This window comes from Arachis ipaensis, chromosome B03 (assembly GCF_000816755.2).
Source record: "Arachis ipaensis cultivar K30076 chromosome B03, Araip1.1, whole genome shotgun sequence".
NCBI classification, from domain to species: Eukaryota; Viridiplantae; Streptophyta; class Magnoliopsida; order Fabales; family Fabaceae; genus Arachis; species Arachis ipaensis.
The window spans coordinates 38675045-38691128 of NC_029787.2; the positions used below are offsets into that span (position 1 = coordinate 38675045).

Sequence of the window (16084 nt, forward strand, 5' to 3'; positions counted from 1 at the left end):
GACAAAAAAAAAACAAATTTAAAAAGCATCTATATTCTATAACATCTTTGTTCATCCTAACCAGTTCTACTTCTTCCCTCTTATAATCATCAACAGCAATCCAGCGAATGATATACCTGAATTTTTGAAGACAAACCTAAAAGAAAAATATAAGTTAAAACAAAAAATAATATAAAAAAGGAGCAAAACAAAAAAAAACTCATATTAATAGAAACAGAAGTAATTAAATAAAAAAAGGTAAAATTTAAAGTGACATCTGTTGTGGATGAATATATTTAATGTTTAAGATGGTTAAATAACATGTTTGAAGGATAAGTTGACAAGTAGAAAAAGATATGTAGTTAACCCTGAGAATAAGATCTGTTGGAATTTTTGAAGAGTATAACTTTTTTTTGTCTAAAGTCAACAATGACATCGGAAAAGATGGTAAGTTTGCTATGTGAGAGTGAGGCTAAACAATGCTTTCCTTAATTTACATAATTTGCGTAATTTTCCAGGTTTAAACTTTTAATATTAAATATTCTAATAATTTCATAACAAGTTTGGATACCAAATATGATAAAAATAAAAATAATAAAAAAAAAACTACAAATAAAAAATTACATCTTAAAAAATAATTAAATATATGACTGTAAATACTTCTAAAGTATGAGTTAAAAGTGTTATAATAATAAAATAAAAATTGACAATTTTTGTTATTTTGTTCTTATGGAACCCAAAAAAAAAAAAGAAATAATTAATTTAAATTTTTGTTGACAAAATCTTAAATACAGATAAATATCATATTTTTATTTACTTAAAAAATATTTAATTCAAATATAGTTATAACTTCAATTAATTTGTAAATAACTGGTATATACTAATCATGCATTACACAAATGATAAACAAATTAAAATAGTGTAAAATTCAAAATAATTCTAACTATTCCATGATCATTCTTATAATCTAAGTTCTATATATATTATTTGTCATTGAATTACCAATTATACTGTTAATCAATAAATTCATATCAAGAAACAATATTTAATAAAATTTTCAGTTTAAATTTTATAAAATGTTTACTTAACAAATAAGATAAAAATAAAATAAAAAATGTAATAAAGATTTTTTAAATAAAAATAAATATAATTTAATTGAAAAGTACATTTACTTAGATAAAACACATTAATAAACTATTTCAGATTTAAAATTACGCTAATGTCTTATTTTGATTTTCGTTACAAACATGTTCTAAATGAACAGCACATATATAGTAAATCGAATCAGCTTGATTCGATTTACTACTTGTAACAGATTATTGACATTGTTTATCTATTCTATATTAACTTTAAAACATAAATGTCAATAAAAAATATCCCTCATTTAGATTCAAATAAAATATCAAAAAATCAAAACAAATAAGAATAAAAATTTAACTTTTGTATTTTAGTTCAAATTTCAAAAAATCTACATTTTTATAAACTTATGAATTTAAAACGGAATAATAAACGATTTCTAAAAATTCATTAAAAATTATCCTTTGACTCATTAAATTTCATATTATTGACTCACAAGGTAGCATAGGAGTTAAAACTTAATTTTTTTCATAGTCAGAAGTAACATATAATTATACATTATAAAATGACTAACTATATTTATACAATATATAATTTGAGAAATAGTTAAAATACTATATCAATTAAATTATTATTTAATTTGTGAAATAGAGTATAATTTGTAAAACTAAGTTTAAGTTAGAAGTAATGTTATCAAAGGCATAAATTTTATACTTAATTAATTTAAAAGTAATAAATATCAATAATCTGTTACAAATAGTAAATCAAATCATGCTGATTCAATTACTATATATGTGATGTTCAGTAGTAAATCGAATCCAATTGATTCCATTTATTATAGAAAAATTTGATTTACATATGTATATTGTATTACTAGTAAACCGAATCTAGTTTATTCGATTTATATTAAAAGAGTGTAAATCAAATCTAATTAATTCGATTTACATAGAATCATTTAGGACATGTTTGTAACAAAAATTAAAACAGAACATTGATATAATTTTAAGACTGAAATGATTTATTAGTATGTTTTACTCTTGAATATACTCTTAAATGTAGGTAAATATTAATTTTGTTATTTATTTACAAAATACTTCATTCATACATAGTTGTAACTTAAATAAATTAGAAGATAAATAGTATTTATAATGTATTACACAAATAATAAAAATATTAAAATAGTTTATAGACATAATGAAAATTTGTTATTTGAGTCTTCCTAAAATTTGATCGGAATCTCGTGCTGATAACGTATTGTAATAAATAAATAAGGAAGAGGTAATAAAAATGAAATATCAAAATGTAAATAGAAGACACTAATATTAATATTCACCAATACTATTATCTCATTATAATAGAAGTGATTCATATATTTATTAATATTATATATATTGTAACTTAAACCTACGGAGAGATAGAGAAAAGAGAGAGTTTATGTAATGCATAAAGAGAGAGAGATTGTTGTATGTATTGCCTCAGATTATACCCTTATTTATACATGCATAGAGTCCTCATTTTCAACCTTCATTAAATGAAAATTCTTTCACCATGGAAAAATTGAGCCTCCCAAATATTAATGGGCATCCACCTCATGCATCCTTATCACAATACTCCCCCTTGGATAACCATTTAAGATTATGCCTCGTTAAAACTTTACTAAAGAAAAACCCAATGGAAAAAAATTTTAATGAAGGAAAAAGAGTACAATATCCTTTATAATAGGTACTGCCTCATTAAAAACCTTGTCAAGAAAAATCCAATAAGGATAAAAAAACTTACTAAGAAAAAAAGAGTACATTCTTCCCCTCTTGTCGACATTATTTAATATCTCGGAATCGGCGCATCCCAATCTAATGTACCAGTCTTTCAAAGGAGGATTTCGAAAGTGACTTTGTAAATAAATCTGTCAGATTATCGTGTGAGTGGATCTGTTGGACATCAATTGTTCCTTGATTTTGAAGATCATGAGTGAAGAAGACTTTAGAAAAAATATACTTTGTTCTATCACCTTTGATGTTTCCACCTTTAAGTTGAGTAATGCATGATGTATTATGTTCAAACAGAACAGTTGGGGCTATCTTATGATCAGTCAAATCACATGATGACAGAATGTATTGGATCAAACTTCTAAGCCAAAAATACTCGCGACTTGCATCATGTATCGCTAGTATTTCAGCATGAATAGAAGATGTTGCTGCTATCGTCTGTTTCATGGACCTCTATGATATAGTTGTATCACCATATGTGAATAGGTATCTTGTTTGAGATCTTCCTTTGTGTGGATCAGACAAGTATCCAGCATCTGCATAGACAACTAATTGTGACTTGGATTTATATGGATAAAATAAACCCATATCAACTGTTCCATGAAGATATCGAAAAACTTATCTGATTCAATTCCAATGTCTTCTGGTTGGAGATGAACTATATCTTGCTAGTAAATTCACTGCAAATGATATGTCAGGTCGAGTATTATTAGCAAGATACATTAGTGCTCCTATGGCACTAAGATATGGTACTTCAGGACCAAGGATATTTTTCTTCTTTAGGATGGAATTGATCCTTTTCCACATCCAAAGACTTTGTGATCATCGAGGTACTTAATGGATATGACTTATCCATATAAAATCTCTTCAAGATATTTTCTGTGTATATTGTTTGATGAATAAAGATCCCATTTTTCGTACGCTCGATCTGCAGGTTGATGGAAGAAAAATGTCAGTAAAGAATTTCATAATAAAATCTCGTTGCAAGTATACTTCTAAATCAACAACAATCTTCAATCAGAATTTAATTTGTTTGTCACAAGAACAAACTCCAATAAAAATAACCGAAGTATTTAAACCCCGGGTCGTCTCTCAAGGAATTACAATAAAGTACTTTATTATTAGCTACGAAGGAATGTTTTGGGGTTTTTGTAATAAGGAGCAAAAAATGTAAATAACATAAGAAATAAGCTAAATACTAAGAAAGTTCTTGGCAATGAATGAGAATTAGAAGTCCTATCCTCATTATCATCATCAAATGTGACAAGAATTGTCCATTGCTCCACTTAGTTAACCTCTAACTATGAAAGAAAGTCAAGTGGATATAATCAACTTGAGTCCACAAGTCCTAGTCAAATCCTAAGGAAAGACTAGCTTTAGTGGCAATCTAGTCAACTAGCAACTTCCAATTATCAATCAACAAAAGAGTTTAATAACTCAAGAGTCTCCAATTACTCAACTCAAGGCAAGAGGAGAAAAATTTACTCTAAAATCCAACCAAGCATTTTATCAAACACTTGGAAGGTATAAAAGGAAAGCATAATAAAATGACAAGAAATATAAAATCTAACATTACCAAATGCAAGGAAATAACAATAACAAAGCAATTAAACAATAAAGGAACATAAAACATGAAATTGCATTAAAGAAAATTAAAATCAACAAAGTGCTCATAGACATGAAAGTAATAAAATAGAAGAAATTAACAAGAAGAACTAAGAGAACAAAGATGTAGCAACAAGAAATTGAAAGGAAAAGTAAATGGAAGCAACAATTAAAACTAGATCTAAGAAAATCTAACCTAATTCTAACCTAAATTCTAGAGAGAAGAGAGAGATTCTCTCTCTAGAATTTTAACCTAAAACATGATAAAAAAAACTCTAACTATCACTACTTGGTTCATCCCCCTTCAATCCTTGGGTTCAAGAGCATCAGAAATGAGTTGGATTGGACCCAAAATGAGCTAGAAATCGCTGGCCACGAGTTGCTTAAAATGACCCATGCTGATCCTGCGACGCGTGCGCGTGAAATGGCGCGTACGCATCATCAAATGTCCTGGCAACTATGACAAATTGTATATCATTTTGAAACCCCGGATGTTAGCTTTCTAACGCAACTAGAACCGTCTCATTTAGACCTCTGTAGCTCAAGTTATGATTGATTAAGTGCGAAGAGGTCAGGATTGACAGCTTAGCAATTTCTTCATGTCTTCATGAATTTTCCCACTTTGCATGCTTTTCTTCCATTTCTTCCAAGCCATCCTTATCTTCAAAATCTTAAATCACTCACACAAACATATCAAGGCATCGAATGGGAGGAAGGTGAATTAAATTTAGCATTTAAGGGCCTAAAAAGCATGTTTTCATTCTTAAGCACAATTAGGAGAAATCTACAAAACCATGCTATTTTAATGAATAAGTGTAGGAAAAGTTGATAAAATCCACCAAATTCAATACAATATAAACCATAAAATTGTGGTTTATCAACCTCCCCACACTTAAACATTAGCATGTCCTCATGCTAAGCATAAAGAAAGACAAGAAATGGGGTATGAACATTTATTTATGCAATCTATCTATATGAATGCAGCTAAATGCTTCTACCTACTTGGTTAAAAGTAAATCAAACTCCAAGAACATATATGAATAAGTAGGTCTAAGATAATATGATTATTCATGAATTTCACTAATTCAAATACCAAAATGAAGTACAAATAGACTTGCAAGAAGAAAGTTCATGAAAGCCGGGAATAAGGAATTGAGCATCGAACCCCCACCAGATGTGTATTTGCTCTAGTCGTTCAAGTGTATAGGGTTGATCCACTCAATTCTCCTCTAATCATGCTTTCTAAGATTTTTTTTCATCTAATAATCAATAATTATTTAATGCATGCATACATATATCATGTGGGCTTATCCATAGGTTGTAATGGGTTAGGGTCAATGTAAGGTTATATTTGGTCAAGTGGACTAAAATTTGAATCTTTGATTAACCTTAGCTTCCCACTTAACCTATATAACAACTTATAAAAATCTAATACAAACCTAACTACCCATTCTTCACTTTTTCACATACTCATGCATTTTCTTTTTTATCACATCCCATATGCATTGATTATTATTGAACCTTACTTTGGGGCATTTTATTCCCTTTTTATTTCTTTCTTTTTCTTTTCTATTTTATATATATATATTCTATTTATTTTTCTCATTCATTTTTTTTTTCAAACTAGAATATACACCAAAGCATCAATACATATCCTATAAAAATTAAATATTTTAATTTTTACATATTCATATCTAAATTAAGACAAAAATTTAAAATTCATAAATAAATTAAAATAAAAACATAAAATTCATACAATGTCATTAGCTCAAATAACTTGAAATTAAAAAAAAGAAGTGTTTGATCACTACAAATTTAACACCATAGTAAAGAATTTACAATATTAGATATAAAGAAATCTTCAACCCTTATTCTTGATCACTTTCAACATCTTCATCGTCATTGAAAGTTTGTAAATCAAGATTTAAACCTGAAAATCAAAAGATGTAACAATTAGCAAATTAATTGGTATTATGTAAAAAACTAAAATAAATGAAGATTAATTAATATATATTTTACCTTTACTTCCCAAAGGTGCCCACAACCAACTTTGGCGACACATCAAAGCTTCAATTATGTCTTGTTTGAGCTTTGCGCGATGAGGAGAAATTACACGACCATTTGTACTAAAAGCATATTCAAAAGCAATAGTGGCCACCGGAATAGCATATATATCCTTAGCTATTTTTGCAAGAACTTTAAATTTCATCTGATTGTTCTTCCACCATTTCAAAACATTAAAATTAGGATCATTTGGAGGATGAATTTTCTCCTCAAGATAATGATCAAACTCAACATTCACATATGAACTCCTTGTCATTTTTCTTCTTTTAAGATACACCATATAATCATCACCCCCAAATAGACTTGCATTTCCACTTTCATTAACTTCTTTTGTACCAACACCAACACCGACATGTGACACATCAGAACTCATTTTTTGAGTGTATTCATTAACCAACTCATTACACAAATGATGAATTCTATCAACTTGCTTGGAGCATTCTATTGGATCTGGATACATTTTTTCAAATTGGAACTCAACTCCAACCATCTTGTACCTAGGGTCTAAAACAGCAGCAACACCCATAATTCCATTAATTTCATCCCAATACTTTTCAAATTTCTTCTTCATGTTAGATGCCATATTAGAAATTAATGGATTAGCAGAAATTTCCCATTCATCCAATGACACTTTTATTTTACAAACCAGAGTAAAATAAAGATTAGGAGTCAGAAATTTAGACCCAGAAAATAGTTGAGTAACATCATAAAACAACTTCAACTTATCACAAATTTCTTTCGCAAGTTCCCACTCCTCATTACTTGGCACAGTTTTATATTGGGGTTCCTTCTGCCTTAACCTAGGAAAAACAGCTTTATACAACAGAGCAGTTTCTAACATCAAATAAGTTGAGTTCCATCTAGTTGGACAATCAAGAACTAATTTCCTAGTAAATGAGATCGCTGTTTTAGCTCACCAACTCACAAAAGTTTCGTTCCTTTTCTGTGTTGCAGTCTGGTGCACGAAATTGTGATCTCAGGCAACGGCACCAAAAACTCTGTACGCACGTCTTAATAAATTGTTTTTCATTCACAACTTCGATACAAATAACCAGCAAGTGCACTGGGTCATCCAAGTAATAAACCTTACGTGAGTAAGGGTCGATCCCACGGAGATTGTTGGTATGAAGCAAGCTATGGTCACCTTGTAAATCTCAGTCAGGCGAATATAAAATAGTTATGGAGTTTTTGAAATTTATGATAAATAAATAGAAAATAAAGATAGAAACACTTATGTATATCATTGGTGAGAATTTCAGATAAAGGTATAGAGATACTTTCGTCCCTCTGAACTTCTGCTTTCCTGCTGTCTTCATCCAATCAGTCATACTCCTTTCCATGGCTGGCTTTATGTAAGGACATCACCATTGTCAACATTAATTCATGAGGAACAACAGAGCTCCACACCTTAATCTATGGAGTGTAGAAACTCTACCATTTGAAAATACATAAGTGATGAAGGTCCAGGCATGGCCAAATGGCCAGCCCCCAAACGTGATCAATATGATCCTCAGATGAACTAAAAAATCATAAGATGTCTCATACAATAGTAAAAAGTTCTATTTATAATAAACTAGCTACTAGGGTTTACAGAAGTAAGTAATTGATGCATAAATCTACTTCCGGGGCCCACTTGGTGTATGCTTGGGCTGAGCTTGAATGTTACACGTGCAGAGGTTCTTTCTGAAGTTGAACGCCAGGTTGTAACGTATTTCTGGCGTTCAACTCTGGCTTGTGACGTGTTTCTGGCGTTTAACTCCAGACAGCAGCGTAGAACTGTCGTTCAACGCCCTTTTACGTCGTATAAACTCGGCCAAAATATGGACTATTATATATTTCTGAAAAGCCCTGGATGTCTACTTTCCAACGCAATTGGAAGCGCGCCATTTTGAGTTCTGTAGCTCCAGAAAATTCATTTTGAGTGCAGGGAGGTCAGAATCCAACAGCATCAGCAGTCCTTCTTCAACCTCTAAATCTGATTTTTGCTCAAGTCCCTCAATTTCAGCCAGAAAATACCTGAAATCACAGAAAAATACACAAACTCATAGTAAAGTCCAGAAATGTGAATTTAACATAAAAACTAATAAAAACATCCCTAAAAGTAACTAGATCCTACTAAAAACATACTAAAAACAATGCCAAAAAGCGTATAAATTATCCGCTCATCACATTCCAATACAATACACTACTATGAATCTTTTCTATACTTTCCTTAACAATACTTAAGCCATCCTTCATAATCAAATTCAAGATATGAGCACAACAACGCATATGCAATAATTTATCCCCCAACATCAAGAAAGAAGAATCTAAACGCCCCAACAGTCCATCTATCATAGCATCATTAGTAGAACAGTTATCTAACGTAACAGTGGACAATTTTCTATCAATATTCTATTCTAACAATATTTTCATCAACGTTTCAGTGAGAACTTCACTTGTATGCGGACAAGGAACATAACAAAAGCTGAAAAGATTAAAAAACATGCATGTATTTTTAGATTAACGAAACTCAACATACGAAAACAACACAATGTATAGAAGTTTTTAAAATTTTTTAAGTACCTCAATAGGCGCATATGCAACTTTCACAAACTATCAATATAGTGAGCCGTGACAACCATGTATCCTTTTTCTTGGTTGGAAGTCCACATGTCGCTAGTTATTGCAACTCTACTATCATTTTCATCTAGTTGAAGAGTTAACTTCCGCTTCTCGTCCCCATACATCTTCAAGATGTCTTTTCTGACAGTGTTTCGACTAGGCATTTTAAATGTCGGTTGCATTGAAGCTAAAGCTCGTCTCAATCCATGGTGGTCCACACAACTCATAGGATACTCATCCAAAACAATCATTTCAGCAACACATTTTTTTGTGAATGAAGGATCAAACACAAGCCATCTTCATTCCCTTTTTACTTTTGTGATTGTTTTGACAATGATTCAACAATTGATGATTGCCTAGAGGTGGCCACTTTTATTCTCTTACAATATCAATCCACATGGTTCCTCAATGACTTGGTACCATTCCTCGGATTTGCATTAAGCACAGTCTTGCAAAACTTGCATTTCGACTTCCATTCCCCTTCAACTTTCAACCGATCAAAATACTCCTAATAAGCACTCTTAACATGAGTCTTATTGTCACCTTCATTAGGAGTTGATTCTTCTGGAGTTGAGACATTATCAGTTGCTTGTAGAGTTTCTGAAGTTGGATTAGCATTACTTTGAACTTCAATTTCATTATCATTAGGAGCAACACTATTATCCAATGTGTCTTCTCTAGCATTACTAGCCATGAAGTAATTTGAAAACACCTATATCAATAAAATTAAAATTACTGAGGGTATAAAATTAACATAAATCATATCATAAATGCATAAAGATCAGAATGCATAAATGAAAGAGTAGAGAATTATTAATTTAATTCATGTAGAAGCATTAAAGATAAATTTGGAGCTAACACAATACACGGTTGAAATGCTAACCAAAAGCACAAATTTTCAGTCCTCTATTTCAAAACAATTAATTTGCTTTCAGTTACACTATTTCACCTCAGAGAGTAAAAGCACAAATTTAAGCCACTAAGATAAGTAAACACAAATTGAAGTGCACTAAAAATCATAATAAGCCACATAAACCACCTGACATAGTCATTGAACTATGCAGCAGGCAACCACAAATAGAACCAAAGCAAAATATTTTTTCCCTTAAAGCAAAATAGTTGAATGAAGAAGATATAGCTTTATAAAATTTCCACATGAAATGCAAACAAACTAAAGGCAATTTGACCATGCAGCATGCATCAATTTTGCTTTTGAAGGTTAGCATATATAGCGTGTGCTTCTTTTTCTCTAATAAACATGCTTGTCTATTAAAACAAATTTGCCTACTATAATTGAATGAACTCCAACCAGAACATGCTTTTATTTTAATAAGGAGCACAAAATTCTTTAAAACATAGTCACCTATATCTGAGGTGAAAGGGTAACATATGCCTTTGAAAGCAACCAAAATGCATGACATGAATGTTAGTTATATTAATTGCGGTCTAATCAGTTAGCAAAGTCAGTAAATGAAAAAAGCAATAGAATCTCAACCCAACAAGTAGAAATCACAAATCAAAGATGAATTGCTAGTCATGATGAATTGCATCCTGAACTAACTGCCAAAATTTTTGTTCTGGTCAGAGTTCTTGAAAACAAATAATTTTTAACTGTTTCTGATTTCAATGATTTGATATGAGGATGTATCAAAGATTACCTGACACAACTGAAAATGTCTAAATTGTAATAGGATTGTTTAATTGAATATTCACTTCCCTTGACATTAAATGCTATAAGCACTTAAATAAATTAAAATCGTTTTAAAAAAAATAATCTGACAATTTTGTTTTAAGTTTATCCAATCTCTTCAGTAAAATTATGTTAATTGAAATTGAGTAGGGTTTAAATAGAATAATACATGAAGTTTTATAAAGATATGGTTAGTGATTAACCAACCACAAATTAAATATATCAAGCTTTTCTAATATTTATATTAGAAATATCTGAAGTTCTTTGGTTACAATAAGCATTCATCACTGGGCACATAAAAAAAGGCTCAAATGACAGTAAAATATAGCCTTTATTTGTAAAACAACATATAAAAGGATCCATTCTGGATCCATTCTGCTACAAAGAGAATAATACAGTAGGAACAAAACATATTTATACTATCCCGCACAAAAAAAGAAGCAGCAAACTAAAACCATAAAATATGCAACTGAAATACTCAATAGTAATCCAAGGTTGTTTACACTATCATTTATTCAAAGCACTTCACACAGCATACATAAAAAATTTATTCTATAAAGGCTAAATACTTTGAACCTACAGATTCCCTCAGATCCCATAGATACAAGAAATTCATATACAGCGTTTACTAGTCACCAGAGAGACGACGACGGAGGAAGGAGGGACGACAAGGTGAGCACAGACCAGAGACCGCAGATCGCAGAGGCAAGTCGGCGAGGATAGTGACGGCGAGAAGTGGGAGCGATGCCGACGTGAGCTCCGTGAGCGACAGCGGCGAGGCGACCGAGATGAATGAGGAGGGGTTGGTGTCTTGGTGAGCGACGGCAAACGATCAGACGATCTGTGACGGCGACTTAGCGGCGTAGCTGAGCAGAGGATGTGGTCCTTGACAACCTTGGATACTTGGAGAAGAGCTCAAAGCCTGAAGTCTGAAGGAGTGAAGAGCGACGCAGAAGTGAGTGACGGCGAGGAAATGAGTTTCAGAGTTACCCTAATGCCTAGGGTTGAGAACGGAAATGAAATGAGTGACGGCCTAACCCTAATTTCTAAATTTCATATATATACTTATGCACTCCGGGGCGGGTTCACCCTAAACCCGACCCTGTCCCGCCCCGCTCGTCCACCTCGCCACGCTTCAAACCCTCCCCGCTGCAGGTCGGGTTTAAACCCGCCCCGACTGGGTAGGGGCGGGTCGGGTACCCGCGGGTTCGTGTATTGCTGCCACCCCTACCCAATTCACATGATTTTCAATGAAAATACAAAATGCCCTTTTACCTCAACCAATGTCCCAAGTTTTCTCACACTCGAATGATACACACTCACTAGCCTAAGCTAATCAAAGATCCAAATAAAGGACATTTATTATTTTTCGCTTTAAGGCTTGTAATGTGCTAATATTAAGAACAAAGTGGGTTAATAGTAGGCTCAAAGTTGGCTAACAATGGAAGATAAAAGGTAAGGCTATTTGGGTAAGTGAGCTAATTGAAACAATGGCCTCAATCATATAAATACATGTATACACAAAATAATGGACATATAGAATCAAACAAATCAAAGATTACAATCATAGAAAGAGAATGATGCACACAAGAAGGAAAAATAGTGGTTATAAGATGTAACCACGCAATTAGGCTCAAAACTCACTGGCTTGTGTATTCTTAGCTCAAAAACCTTTTCTAAAATACATTCTTCAAGCAAGGTCCATAAAAAATTTTTATTCAAATTAGTGAAATGCCCTAAAATAATTTTTTGAAAAAGTCATTACTCTAACCAAGTAGTCCTAGCAAGAAAAATGGTAAAATATATTCAAATTCTAACTAACATGCAACCTATCATATAATGCAACAACTAGCTAACATTGGTGTTGAAAAAGGGAAGTGATTACCCATGGAGGTTGGTCATCGACCGAACCTCCCCACACTTGAAGATTGCACCGTCCTCGTTGCATGCAAAGAAGAGCAAGGTGGATGGGTTGCTACAACTGATGAGCTTCTTCAAAAGATTGTGCGGATGACTTATTTGTCGCCCCATGTAGAAACTTTTCTTTCTCCCCTCTTGGTGGCCATCCTAAAAGGAGAGAAAAAGAGAGAAAATTAAGCCCACAATAAAGATATCAAAGCAAATAGAACATAGGCGGGGGCTAATGCCAAGTAAGAGTATGGTTCTCAACTACATGGTAGCTACAACATGTAAGTGAGAAAACAATATAAGCTAAGGTATATCACTACACTTGATGCAAGAGTAAAATCAAGGCATAAGTAAACGACATGGAGAGAACACTTGGAAGCATCAAGTTCAAATAGGAATGAGTGGGTCATGAAAGACAATATGAGTACATATCAATGCACAAAGGATGAAAGAGTCATCAAAGATTAAGTATTGATTTAAAAATTTCATCACCCAACAATATCAAACAAGTCAAGAAGCACAAAGATAATCCAAGAAAGTCTCAACAATTGAGTAAGAGAATTCAACACCAATATTAAAATAAAGACTTAGAAAAGAAAATAAGAATAAGCTATAAAAACAAAATTAAAAATGCAATGAATAAAGGTATGCAAATGCAATAAACAAAAGAAAATGAAAGATGAGAAAAATAAAAAGTGAAATTTTTTTTCTTTCTTTTTATTTATTTATTATTATTAATTTTTTTTCGAAGAGAGGGAAAAGAAGAAAGTAAGAAAGGAGGAAGAGAGAAGAAGAAAGGTAGAAAAAAAGAAGAAGGAGAGAAGAAAGAAGAAGAAAAGAGAAAGGAGAAGAAATAGGGCGCGAGGCGACGCGTAAGTGTCGCCCACGCTTACGCGTGGGGTGCAGCAAGGACAAGCGACGCGTAAGCGTCGCCCACGCGTCGCGTAGAATGCAAAAAGTGCAGGTGACACGTAAGCGTCGCCCACGCGTACGCGTGGGTCCAAATTGTGCTATTCGCACAAAGGCAGCACAATTCCCGCACAACTCTCTGGTTTTTGTACTAGGTGTCCCCATATGGCATACGACGCATGCGCGTCGCCCACGCTTAAGCGTGGGGTGACCCTTTTTTTTAACATAGAAAACAGAAATAGGGCACTCTCCTGACCTATAAACACTCTAAAGCAACCAAAATTCAAATTTAACAAAAATCTTTTAGTTTTTTTGAAAAATCTTCAAAGACAAAACAAACAAACTTGCACTTCAAGCAAAATGCAATTTAAAAACAACTATTCTAATCAAAGCATGAGCCTAACAAGCAACCTAGCAATCAAAGCAAGATATGCAAAAGTATGAAAAGAGCTACCTAACAATGGCAACCCAATTCATTCATTGATTATATCTACAAGAGAATGGAAAGAGTTTACCATGGTGGGGTGTTTCCCATCTAGCACTTTTATTTATTGTCCTTAAGTTGGACATTTTGGTGAGGTCCTTGCTATGGTGGTTTATGCTTGAATCCTTCCTTGAATCCCCACCAATGCTTGCATTTCCAATAAACTCCGGGATCCTAAATTAGGCACACAAGGCCTTTAAGGAAGCTTAAGCAAATGACAAGGCCCCAAAGTTGATGATTGTCTATGTATATTTCGGGGTCCCATACTTTGTTTGTAAACCCCCTTTCTTCTTGACCTTCATGCTTCCATTTGGGTGACAAACTTATTGAATTCTCCTTGTAACTCCTACTCATCATCCTAGATCCCTTGAATTGAGCTTCACTCCAACCATGAATCCTAAAATTTGGGCTTCCTTCCACTATGCACATTGATTCTTGTTGCCAACCAACACCCAACTCTTTTCTACTTTCTAACCCACAAAGATTTCTAAGTTGGCCATCCGTTTCTAACAATGCATATTGATATGGGCCAAGGAAATTGAAAGATGAGATGATTACCCATTCAACTTGTAATTTGGATGGTGACTTAGCAAGGAAGATATCCAATGGTCTTGACATTGTAGGCTCCACTTCCTTTGGCTCCTCCTTGATGACTTCCATCTTTTGACAACTTCCTTCAATTTCCTCTTATTTGCTAAATTCTTCCAACTCTTCCTTATTAATCAAAATATGTCTTGGAGGTTGTGCACATTCCTCCTCAACATCGGTTTCACATTCAATGGAAGAAGCTTCAACAAGATCACCATTGTCACTTGGTGTAGAGTTGTCATCAATGATGGAGCTTCCTTCTTGTTCAACCTCCCCTAGGTCTTCTTCCACTTCTTCTTCTTCAACAATCTCCAACCCTTTCACTTGTTGTAAAACACACTCCATTTCCTTATTCTCAAGTTGAGACTCTAAAATCTCCCTCATACTCCTCTCTTCGGTTGCTTCTCCACAATCATCCGTGGATATATTTTTCTTATGGCATGAATCCCATGAGTCCAACTTTTGATGGATGTTTGCTTGAAGCCGATCCATCGCCTCCTTGAGATGATAAGTAGGATCATATTACTCTTGGATTGATGGACATGGATATTCTTCTATGGAGGGTTATGATGGAAAGGAGAATTCATCATGTGGTTAGAAAGGAGGTTCATCAAAGTTTGGAGGTTGAAAGGTGTTTTGGTTGTTGGTAGAAGATAGAGGTATACGGAATATAAGCTCTTGGAGGGCGGAGGTGAAACTAGTGAGTGTGGTTTGGAGCTCTTCTTGCTCTTGAGAAATAATACCAAGTGTATCATCCATAGAGGCTTGGTTGGAGGAAAAAGAAGGATTGTGAGGGTAGCGATGTTGAAGTGGTGGTGGTTCCATGGGTGTTTGTTCATAATGGTTATAAGAGTGTGCATATGGAGGATATGGATTAGGATTGTGTGGAGGTGATTGATGGAAATAGGATGTGGATTGGGAGTATGGTGGTTGAAATGATGATATTTGAGGACTATGTTGAGAGTATGGTGCATGGAATGATGGTGTTTGAGTGGTATAATCATGATAAGAACCATCATATCCATTGGAATGATATGCATCATATGAGAGGTTGCAACATAGTAGCTTGGTTGAGGAGGTTGCCATGGTGAGTGCTCATATGGATGTGGCTCCCTTCTCAAGAATTCTTCCCTCCCATAATGTGAGTCATCATTCAAGTTTCCATTGCCTACAACATAGTTACAACCACATCCAAAACCATAAGGATGAGAATTCATATGGAAAAGAGGAAATCAAAACAAAAATCTCAAAAAGACAAAGAAAAAGTAAACTAATTACTAGCAAGTCCTAGAAATAACCAAAATGTAAGATACTCACAATATTAACATATTTACAATAGCCAATAACATAACACCATTGCAATTCCCTGACAACGGCGCCAAAATTTGATGGAGAAAAAATGTGGGTAAA

At 33.2% G+C, this 16084-nt stretch overlaps 1 long non-coding RNA gene across 1 annotated transcript; it reads right to left on the minus strand.

The window, feature by feature from the left end:
* LOC110270130 lies at window positions 6127-12009 on the minus strand. Its single transcript, XR_002359272.1, has 2 exons — window positions 11422-12009; window positions 6127-6357 (listed from the first exon to the last, which is right to left on the minus strand). It is a non-coding gene; the product is annotated as an uncharacterized LOC110270130 (long non-coding RNA).